At 36.9% G+C, this 12,500-nt stretch overlaps 1 protein-coding gene across 1 annotated transcript in view; it reads left to right on the forward strand.

Annotated features, from left to right (window-relative positions):
* The window catches only part of LOC135207939 (uncharacterized), a 370,968-nt gene that overhangs the window by 72,643 nt on the left and 285,825 nt on the right, over positions 1–12,500 (forward strand). The gene's annotated exons all lie outside the window — the stretch shown is intronic.

Here is a 12,500-nt window from a genome sequence, read left to right on the forward strand (position 1 = left end):
CTCTCTCTCTCTCTCTCTCTCTCTCTCTCTGTCAAGAGTGGCGCTTTGAAGCCGCCCTCGAAACCAAGGGTATCGGTTTCACCTGTGTGTGTGTGTGTGTGTGTGTGTAATCAGGACAACAACAGCCCCTCTCTTATTGGTCCTCGGTGGAAATGGGTGTTTCTGGGGGCGAAATGACCTGATACTGTTTCATTTTGTTGTTTGTTTACCTTTTTTTTGTAACCTGCTTGATGGGTATAGTGGACTTCTTTTTGTTGCCTTTTTGTTGAATAGGGTATTTTTTATTTATTTTTTTGGCTACCTTTTTATGATTGCGATACTTTTCTTAGGTACCTTTTTTTGTGATTGGGGTACTTTTCTTAGGTACCCTTTTTTGTGATTGGGGTACTTTTCTTAGGTACCTTTTTTGTGATTGGGGTACTTTTCTTAGGTACCTTTTTTATGATTGGGTACTTTTCTTAGGTACCTTTTTTATGATTTGGGTACTTTTCTTAGGTACCTTTTTTATGATTGGGGTACTTTTCTTAGGTACCTTTTTTGTGATTGGGGTACTTTTCTTAGGTACCTTTTTATGATTTGGGTACTTTTCTTAGGTACCTTTTATGATTGGGGTACTTTCTTAGGTACACCTTTTTTGTGATTGGGGTACTTTTCTTAGGTAGCTTTTTTATGATTGGGGTACTTTTCTTAGGTACCTTTTTTATGATTTGGGTACTTTTCTTAGGTACTTTTTTTATGATTGGGGTACTTATCTTAGGTACCTTTTTTTAAGTTTGGGGTACTTTTCTTAGATACCTTTTTTAAATTTGGGCTACTTTTCTTTGGTACCTTTTTTTTAAGTTTGGGGTACTTTTCTTAGGTACCTTTTTTTTAAGATTGGGGTAATTTCCTTAGGTACCTTTTTTATGATTGGGGTACTTTTCTTAGGTACCTTTTTTATGATTGGGGTAGTACTGTTATTTTGTTACCTTTATTGATGGTTTGGCTCCCTATATTTTGCAACATTATTTTAATGATTAGGGTACATTTTTTTGCTACCCTTTCGATAGGTAGGGTAGTTTTTTTCTTCCTTTTTGATGAATAGGGGTACATTTTGTTTTGCTACCTGTTACATGATGGGCAAGGTACTTTTTCTAATCTTTATCGCCATAGAGGGCTAATGCCGTGAACTCGTCTCAAGTGGCGCACTGTATTCATTGCTAAAAGACGATTGTGGACACAGGTTTTAGCTTATTTACTCCACCTTCATTCCAGATTCATTTCTTCAGCTTGCTGTGCAGCCTCTCTAACAGTTACTACTTCTTAGTGCAGCTGAGGGGGTCCCCCAAACCCAGGCACAGATTTTACGAGGGTCATGCTGTGCCCCTTATGCTTGAAATGGACTGGGGCAAGTGACTACTTGAAGCCTTGGAAATCTTCCATGGGCGTCCTTCTTTTTTTTTTTTTTTTTTTTTTTTTTTTTTTTTTTTTTTTACAGAATCTTAGGAAAAATATGTGAGAGGGAAATATACTTGGACGTAATCTTGGGAAATAAAGGGGCTAAATGTTAGATGAAACATCTTAAAAGAGATGGCACATTGTCGTCATTGTGGAAAACGTATGAAGAGAGAGAGAGAGAGAGAGAGAGAGAGAGAGAGAGAGAGAGAGAGAGAGAGGTATCTGATGGAACGGAAGCCAGCTGTATGCCATAGATTCTTCGCGTTCAACAGTATTGAGATGTTTTGGGGAAGATGACCTGGAGCGAATTTTGTAGAAAAAAAGTGAAAATATTTTTTTTTACAAAAGAGGAGCATAGGAAGTGCAGGGCCTGTTTGGTCATTTGATCCAAAGATAAATAAAGAAATAATAAATGATTTAATTAACAGGCATAATACAGAGGAGTAATTTCATATATATCACAATTAAAGGTCATTGTCAGGAATCTTCCTCCCTCTGGAGGAACAAGTTTCGACGGGTTCCTTTCGGGGGGAGATTTTTTGGGTGAAGGGGAATGGGAGGGAGTAGGTGGGGGGAGAGGTCATCGCCAGGAGGAAGATGACTCAAGTGTGAAAACACTACCCCATACCCCTACCCGCTACTCCCCTATCCCTTTGACTTCCTCGTAGTGTCTTGCCGGACCAATCTGCCTGGTCACCCTTGCACACCTGACACCCCCCCCCCCCACCCCACCCGCCACCAATCCCTCCCACTCCCCCCATCGACCTCCATCCAGGTCCTAACCCAATCCCTTCAAACACAAAAGACATTCCTCCGCCATCCTTCATTGCTCCCCCCCCCTCTCCCCCTTCCGTAGTTATAGTCGTATCCTTTATACACACCTGAACACCAGACATAGGCTTCCCCCAACCCCCCCAAACCCCACCTCTCCTCGCCCAAATAACCCCCAAAATTATATTCCCCCCACCACCGCCTCCTCCTCTTCAACTCGCCTTTCATCATTTTTCCCAGACAATAAACCACGACTGGTGTGGCCGCCCCCTTATGTAATTTGGTTTGTTTGTTTTATTTTTTGGTCGGAAATGGCTCGTACTTGTAAGGGTCACTGGATCCTTTTAGTGTGTTTATTTTTCTGAGGTGAGTTGCCAAAGTCGGTAAATATATAAGTATATATACGTTAGCTATTGTGTACGTTAATAATTGTGTATTAAATAGGTATATGTTGCGATCATTGTATTGGTGTTTATGGTGCTTAGTGATTTAATTTTCAAACTTTTATTTCTTTGTATTTGCATTCATCTTTTAGTTGAATATGTATGTTGTTTATATGTACTAAATGTATATATATGTATATATCTTATACATATATATTATAGATATTTTATAGATACAGATAAGAAGAAATTGGGGGAGAGATTGACATACAGCTGAAATAAGCATCTTGTCAGTTTTTGTTTTTATTTAAAGTTTCGTGAAATTTCTATGCTCTCTCTCTCTCTCTCTCTCTCTCTCTCTCTCTCTCTCTCTCTCTCTCTCTCTCTCTAATGAATTGTTAGTTTATCAAACCGAAACGGTCAATCTTACCTGTTCTGAATCAATGATTTATTTTTTTTATAGATCTTGAAGCTAATTATGATTTGTATATGTGTTATAGTGTTCATTGTACTTTTCGATTATAAGGCGTCAGTATTTATCATTATTATTATTATTTTATTATTATTATTATTATTAAGAGTGATATGTGTGCATACAGAGCCACTGTATTTCAACAGAAAACTGTCAAGAAACGCAACATGAAGGTTTGAAGCACAGGTAACATTGTTCAAGATCACCTTCACAGGCCATGGACCGGAAACTGCGGCGATGTTGGGTGGCGTTGAAGGGGAGGGAGGGGGGGGATAAGGGAGGGAGGGGGGATAGGAGAAAGGAGGGGGAGAAGTGAGGGAGAGTGAGTGGAGGGGCGTGGATGTCCGGTATTAAATGCAGTACGGGTGATGATGGATTCGAGGGGAAGGATTGTGGGGGTGACAGAGGGGTGAGGGGAAGTTGAAAGACATTCGGATGGAAGGGGGGGCGCTAACCCCTTCCCCCCACCACCTCTTCCCCCACTTCGCTGCTTCGTTCTGAGAGTGAAAACGCGCGTACAGGCAGCATTCGTGGTTTTGTTTATTTTTCAGTGAAGGAATTCTGCTGTCAGTATTTTTTTTTATTATTTAACCTGTAAGCAAGAAGTTGGATTGACTTCTACATACTTTGTCTCCAGTAAAACATGGTATTTTGGTTCGAACTCCAATATCATTGATTCTTAAAGCTGACATTTATTGTCTGCAATATCATGCTTTGCATCGGGGACAGGTTTTTGTTCACCACCTCTGTGTGAAATATTGTAATCGATAGTTTTATTGTTGCGGGTATTCAGCTATTTTTGCAGCGTCTGAAAGCAATGGATATCGACCTTCATTTATCATTTATGTTGACTGGTCTGCATAATCTTATTCTTGCATGGAGTAGAATTTTAAAAGTATGTATGTTAATATGTATGTATGTATTGTAGAATTTTTCGTAGGGGTTTTTGCCTCAGGGATGCAGTGAGAGCGAAAAAAAGGTACTTTGTTCGCCCCCCTCACCCCCCAAAAAGGCTATCAATAATGCCAGGCGTCATCGTATTAGCTTCATGTGTAATTCATACAGCAGTGCCATATCACATTGTTTTTTCAATACACAGAGAAGAGCCCCCCGGTCCATAACTGTCGAGTCATTTTGGTTGACTTCTGTTGCCAGGGAGTTTTTGGGCATGTAATGATGTTGGCCTTGGAGTGTTTGCCCTTTGCTTTTTATTTTGTTTAAATCCTAACAGTCGCTTCCATTTTATTGCTGGTGAAGTGCCTTCTGGTCTTTTATTAATTGTAGGATGCGTTTTCTTGTACTTAGGATACTTCCTTTTTCATGTTTTTTTCGTTTACTGCACTGGATGATATGATTTATTCTTTAATTAACTGTTCTGTAGCCTTGCTTTACACAAAAACGCATATATATATATATATATATATATATATTATATATATATATATATATATATAGTATATATATTTATGATAGATAGATAGATAGATAGATCATAGATAGATAGATAGATAGATCGTGAGTTTGTGTGTTAGCAGAGATGTGTCTGTCTCTCTGCCATCATTAATGTATTATGGTAATGAAAGCCCTGTCGTACGTCAATCACCATTTGTTAGTGACTTGCAATAACGAGAGCTAACGCCGTGGTCCTGAATTACTTTTCTGTTGTGATTTGTTATTCGAAAGCTTTGCTCCATGTGATATGCCCATATCTCGCATTCCTCCATTATACTTAGTTTTCAGGTTTGGTCACTGTATGCTCAAGACATCGGTTTCTTGTCGTTCATTTAATGCTAGATTTTTATTTCATTGCTTTATTAATTTTAAGAGTATATAACATGTGCGTCCTCCGAGTTCTTATGACCTTATGGCCCCATTAAGTATGCAAGTCTGGTTTCGTTACTCTAATAACGCTTAATATTTTGAGAATCTCCTCTAATCCAACCTGTGTCAAATCATGACATTTCACACTGCGTTGTAATCAGCTGTAAACCAACCGTTTTATGCATTTTACTGTAGAGACTTTTTTTTTTCGTTTATCTCCTCCCTCTTCTTCTAAAATATTGAATAGGTTCAGTTCACTGCCGCTCGTCTGATTTGTGAAGTTGTGTATCGCTGGATGTGGTCACTGCTTGGATGGGTGAGCTCATATGGAGTATTTAGGTTTCGCAGAAGAGGTATTACTTTGTGGAGCCAAACCCCCTTTCAAAGTATAAAAACGATGAATAATATATATATATATATATATATATATATATATATATATATATATATATATATTATATGTATAGTGTATTGTAAGGATGTGTATTTGTATGTATGTATGTGTGTACGTGTTGCACGTACTTACGGAAAAGGGAGGCGTGAAATTTAATCCTAAAATCTTCATTCGCCAGAAAAGTTATTCTCTTCGTGTATAGATTCATCATGAATTTCCTATTCATGTACCCCAACGGCCGTGCGGACAAAAGTTATGACCCACGCGTGTAAAATCGAAGACCAATGCTATTCTCTCCTCCTCCTCCTCCTCCACCACCGCCGCCTTCCTTCCGTTCGTTCTTCTTTCTTTCTCTCTCTATTCCTATTACTCTGTTTATTCGTTATATTTATGGTTTTCGTCCACGACCTCCATTGGTTAAATGGCGTCATCATATTGTTTAATTTCACTTGTGTTTTGGAAGTCTGCTGGAATTTGCGTCACGTTCTTTCCTCTTGAGTTCCTGAGCTGGAATTAATTTTTTATGTTATGGTTCATTTAAGAAGCCTAATTAGGTGCACAAGGTTAGATATTTTGTGTATCGATTAAAGAATATATCTCTGGTAATGTGGATACATACATAAATATAAACACACACACACACACACACACACACACACACACATATATATATATATATATATATATATATATATATATATATATATATATATATAACTAATATCCAATATATATAGGAACGTTTTGAACAATTTTTTCAACATGTTATTAAAGACGACGGATCAGCTAGCACCCAAATTTAATGTTGACTTTCCATTGCTCTCTCTCTCTCTCTCTCTCTCTCTCTCTCTCTCTCAAGTGTATTTCGCCATGAGAGACTCGGGCACTTATATTCGTGTACATTCTTCGAAGTTTTTAGTCTTTATAGTATATTCCATTTTGAAAGTGGACGTGAGTCAACCAGGTATCAACATTTCTCGAAATGATAAAACCTATCTAAAATTCCTGGGTGTTATTAACGCAGGAATTTGACACTTAAATGCCTCTTTTATTCATTTGCGTTATTTATTTATTGGACTATATTCAATGTACGCTTCAGATCTTTTTGAAATATCTCTCGCGCTCCTTCTAGTTCGAGTTTTGCCATCATCGATTTGCTCGTTTCGTTTTTTTTTTTTAATTTTATGAATGATTGACTCAAACTGAAGAAATGGATAAAAGAAAGCAACTCATTCTCTCAGTCTGTCATGGAGTATTGTCGGCACTCATTAATGATTCTATTAACTGATAACGTTCTCTGATAATATTTCGATATACATATTTCTCATGTTTGTTCCTTTGTATTTTTAATGAGTAGTCGTGGTCGTTTCGTTATCAGCTAAAGATTCGATACGCGGACGAGGCGGAGAGAGTTGGGCACTTTTCTTTAAAATCCGGGGTGTCTTCGTTGACTAAAGCCGTGAATTACGCACCCGGTAGTTGGTCTAGTGCTGTGAGTCACAGTCAGGGTGGAAAACGTCACATAGATAGCAACAGCATCTGTATATATTTATAGATATATAGATATATATACATAATCATACATATATATAAGTATATAATATGCATCATTATATATATATATATATATTATATATATATATGTGTGTGTGTGTATGTGTGTGTGTGTGCCTGCGTGTGTGTTATGAGCACGCACGGTTACTTGAACAATATTTAAGTCATGATATTGCAAAAACTAGCGAGTAACCCCCGTAGACTTTTTTAAAACTTCTGAATAACATAGTGGATTTTTACGCCAATCTTAAGGCAATTATTATTAGTTCACTAATTAGTAATGTTATTATTCGATGTTAGACATTAATTTTTAAACATTCTTTTATGACGGAGTAGTTGCCTTCTCTCTCTCTCTCTCTATACAAACAACTACCCTATTCTAATGTAGTGAATTCAATTTAATAACACAGAAAACTGATGTATTTCAGCACGGAACCATTTTTTTGTACGTTAAAACACAGAGATCATTAACTCTATAGCGAAATAACGATATAATATTTTGCTCCCTGTTAGGAGAGGAACGGCTGCCTGTCATGCGTTGTTTTTTTTTTCTTTTTTTTTCATTTTTTCTTTCCCTTTTTCCAGCAATCAGCGTCAGTATAATAGGAGAATTTTTTCCCCCTGGAACGGTGTTAATTGGGAGCCCTTTGTTGTGCCGACAGCAAGGAAATTTTTGCATTTATTCATAACTGGAAGATCTCGTACCGTATGGTACACCCGTGCGCGCCATAACGCTCTCTCTCTCGCGCGTATTTATTCTCTTTTCTAAGAAAGTGGGATAACAGAAATCTTTAACCCTTTGTTTATTGCAATTACATACCGGGATGAGGATGAGAACCATACCACTTTTCTTTTCAGTCACCCATCCATGTATTGACCAGACTTAAGTGTCGCTCAACTTCGCTGATTGGTTGTCAGAATCGTTGTGAACGTTATTTATTTATTTATTTATTTATTTTGCAAGGACTTTGTATTCATTTTTCACTTTTAACCCTGGAGAGAATCACCCGTTTTATTAATTAATCCACAGATTGCAATTATACCAGGATAGATTGCTTCCTTGGCTAAAGTAATACGTTTGGATGATTTATATCTTTTTCTGTGTTAAGTGTTACATCAGTTTATTTTATACTTGCCGAAAGATGATTCTCATTTAAATAATGGAGAATTATTCAAGTTATATTGATTTTTTAAAATTTACAAATCTCATGATTTATCTTTTTTTTTAGATGCATGCATTGAAATTAATTGCAGTACAAACGATAATCATCTTCATTATTGAAAATAATATTTCGTCTCCAATGGTAATTCAGTTAAACAATTATAACATTTCTTTTTAAGAAAGAATTGCTTTGACATTTTTCCTTGACATTTATGTGGCAAATGAATTCACGTCTCCAGCACAAGGAAGTCTGCGGTGTCATGCAAGCGCTCCAGACACGTCGACGCTTTGGTGTAGCTCTTTCGAGCTACTAAGTTTTCCAAGAAATATTCTCTTTATTTGGAGGCTAGTTGAAGGGGAAAGAAGGAGAAGATCACTCTTATCTCTCTCTCTCTCTCTCTCTCCATATTCCGTATTCTAAGACTGATATGCTAATGTTTTTATTTTTCTTATTTTTTCAGGTAAGAATTGTCGAATGCAGACAGAATATTGATCCAGGGTTATACGGTAATACACCGGTATGGTTTTCTGATACCGTGTTTTGGTATGAAGGAAGAAAAACTACTTGCTGTTCTATTGCACAAAAAGCACACGCACAACACCCACACACACACACACACACACTACACACACACACACACACAGTTAATATATATGATATATATATAATATTATAATTTAATATATATATTATATATATAATATAATTTATAGTATATGTTTGTGTCTGTGTGTGAATAGTTGACTAAATGTACATTTAGTGCTTTGGGGAATCTCTCTCTCTCTCTCTCTCTCATAAAGATGTACAGGTTTCTTTTCTCTATCGAGTAGATAGCGTTTCAGAAAAGTGGTCAGCCAAGACTAGCCCTCCATATTAGGCTTGACACCCCATGTATTCTGGAGGTGTGGGGTAGTGGGTGATTCACAAAGGCCCCCCCCCCCCCCTTGGGGGGTTGTGATGGGGTGGGGTGGGGTGGGGGGAGTTGTAGGGCGTCTTAACCTTACGTTTCCTATGAGCCGGTTCTATCAGATTTGTTTCACTCAAGCAAGTCCACCCCCCCCCCCCCCCCCCCCCCGCTCTCTCTCTCTCTCTGTGCTGTCCCAATAAACCTGTCGGACAACTCTCTCTCTCTCTTCTCTCTCTCTCTCTGTCTCTCTCTCTCTCAAAACGGTCAGTGCTACATATTTGTAATTTAGTCTTTCTTTGAGCGTTTAGAATAATATTAAATAAGACTCTCTCTCTCTCTCTCTCTCTCTCTCTCTCTCTCTCCTCTCTCTCTCTCTCAACTTGACTACACTCCTTTCAAGCTCCAGTTCGGCCAGTTTCAGATAATTTACGCAACTCTTAATCCATTATTTCTGAGATGCACCGTTGGCATCCCCACCGAGCAGAGGATATATTTAGTGGGACTATAAACGCCGCCAAATTGTTTGATAATATATGCACCATCTCGCTATCTAAAGAAGTTTCCTCTAGTTGGTGTAAAATATAGCTTTGTAATCATTCACTTACATTTTTATCTTTTTTTTTCTAGTAACGGATCTCTTCTTTCTGTTAATTTATTTTTTATTTTTTGATAATTTACTTCTTTTTGTATTTCCTATTACCTTCTGTTACTTCGGGGGGCTTGTTCCCTGTGACTCAGTCCTTAATAATAATAATAATAATAATAATAATAATAATAATAATAATAATAATAATAATAGAGAATAAATATATATTTAATGCAGTCCAGTCAAATCTTATCAGTTGTAATAGGTTTTTCTGAGACAAATAACTTGGACAGTAAATATATTCAATGTATGCTGCAGGAAATGAATACAATTACTGCACTGCAATTTCGAAGAGCGTAAAATGTCCCCCTCCCCCCTATTGAATATATTTCACGCTAGCTGACTGTATAATGAGAATGTACTTATTACGTTCCATTAATCGTTTGCGAAGCGTGAATAAATTCATTTAGAACATTAGAATATTATCTAGTCTGGTGAATGCAGTCTAGTTTGAAACTGCGCTCTGTGGTTGAAGGCGAATATTATCTTGGATTTAATCACCCACAGACTTTATATAATCATGCGCCATATTTTCTCGGATGGTTCTCTGTGCTCGGCGGGAGGACGTGGTCTTGAATATAAAGCTGGGTAAAGCCTCGCGCTCTCTTTTGTTTAAAGTCACAGTCTTGGAGAATCCGCGAGGTCTTTGAAATACGTGAGATAAGGAGAACTGATATAATGGCAAGGTTCAAGGTATTTATACGTAATTAGTAAAGCTGCTTTTTACAGTTTAGCAACACACGTTGCGATAAAGCAATATACGCGTCATTTAAAATGAATAGAATGAAATGGACTAAAAGTCGACTAAATGGATAAGAGACGAAGTCTTGCATTCGTGAATGTAACTCCACTTTTGAATCAGACTACATTCCCGAGTAGTCTAATTTACTCCTTAAAATGAAGGTAAAAGCTGGGAATAAAGTCTTGTGATTTCATCACTGAAATAACACAAAAGGCTGCGAATAAATTCGCGTAATTTGCTCCCTAAAATAAAGCCAAAAGCTGCGAATGAATTCGTGTAATTTGCTCCCTAAAATAAAGCCAAAAGCTGCCAATGAATTCGTGTAATTTGCTCCCAAAAATAAAGCCAAAAACTGCGAATAAAGATGCGTAATTTGTTCCCTAAAATAAACCCAAAAGCTGCTAATGAAATCGTGTAATTTGTTCCCTACAATAAAGCCAAAAGCTGCGAATAAATTCGTGTAATTTGCTCCTTAAAATAAAACCAAAAACTGCTAATAAAATCGTGTAATTTACTCCCTAAAATAAAGCCGAAAGGTAGGAAGAAAGCCGTACGCCGTCTGCCAACTCGTAAACCCCTTAACGTTATGAAATTTTATCGATGCTATCTCCTCTGCAAAAGTTTCTCTCCCAGCGGGGGGGACTGGCTTCAACATCACCATTTTGCGAAGCGCTCCGTAAAATTAAACCGCCTCCTATGCAAGATTGTATATAAGAAGGCTATTGGGGTCTTGATAAGTCTGAGAGACTGAAAGAACGTTGGATAAGGGCAATAGTGGTTTTTGATGTGCGGCTTTGAGGAATGATTTAAAAAAATAAATAAATAAAACTTACTGAGAAAGGTTGTCGTCATGATCTGAGATCCATTCGTTGCAAAGTGACTTATCTAATAGTAGACATTCCTGTGTGTTATATTCTTTAAAATAGCCTCTATTATTTAGTGTGGAAAGAAGTACAAATATACTGGCTGTGTATTCTGTATACTGCGTGTTACCGTTCGCCGATGGTTTATTGGAACTCTGATCATGTTAAAAAAATAAATAGTTTACTGGGAAAGGTTGTGCTATTTATGAGGTGGGATCCACATGTTGCAAAGTGACTACTAGTAGACATTCCTGTGTATTTTATTCGTTAGAATAGCATTTATTATTTAGTGTGGGAAGAAGTTCAAATATACTGGCTGTATATTGTGTATACTGTGAGTTACTGTTCGTCGATGGTTTATTGGAACTCTAATAATCAGTTTCGGATGCTTGAAAATTAATTAATTTAATATTTACCTAATTACCCAAACAAACCTAACACTTTCTTATGCCGAACCGTTTCATTATATATTGAAATATATGCTGTTTTTTCTTGCATTTATCAAAAAGTGCTAAGAAGTGGAAAGATAGTTAATGAAGAAACAGTGAAAAACAGGAAAATAGATGATGATAATAATAATAATAATAATAATAATAATAATAATAATAATAATAATAATAAAGTTTATTTTGAAGGTGTCACAGACGCGACACTTGAAGAGTCGGTGTATCGCTATACTCGGCTAAAGAGAAAGTCTTGTGTTTCGTGTGTAAATAGTACTACGTGACTCCTCCTTGAAGCACTGGAGAGAGCATTTATAAAGGAGCCGATGCTTGTTCAACCAAGCTCGGTGATAACAGGGGGTGTCGAGTTAGGAAATGCTCTCTCTCTCTCTCTCTCTCTCTCTCTCTCTCTCTCTCTCTCTCTCTCTCTCTGCCCTTTGAGAAATTGTGGGGAATTCTTACATTATTTATTCACACATTTTTATCAGAAGCGTTTTGAATCTCTCTCTCTCTCTCTCTCTCTCTCTCTCTCTCTCACAATATATATAATATAATATATAATATATAATTATATATGATATATATATAATATATATATATAATATTATAGATATTAATATATATATATAGAATGTCTATGTGATTTGTGTGTGTTTTTGTGAGAGAGAGAGAGAGAGAGAGAGAGGAGAGGGATTCAAACACTATACATACATATATACATGCACAGCAACTATTGGGAATGAGCATGCAATGGATGTTTTAACCGTTAAAATGAGGTTTGAAACCGTGAGAAATATAACATATATAACGTTAAGCAACACTCCCCAAAGCGTAAGTGTGTATAACTGACGAACAAACTCTCTTATGGTATTAATTAGTTAAGCCTGAGTTGCTCTCAACCTGG

This window comes from Macrobrachium nipponense, chromosome 34 (assembly GCF_015104395.2).
Source record: "Macrobrachium nipponense isolate FS-2020 chromosome 34, ASM1510439v2, whole genome shotgun sequence".
In the NCBI taxonomy this organism is placed as follows: domain Eukaryota; kingdom Metazoa; phylum Arthropoda; class Malacostraca; order Decapoda; family Palaemonidae; genus Macrobrachium; species Macrobrachium nipponense.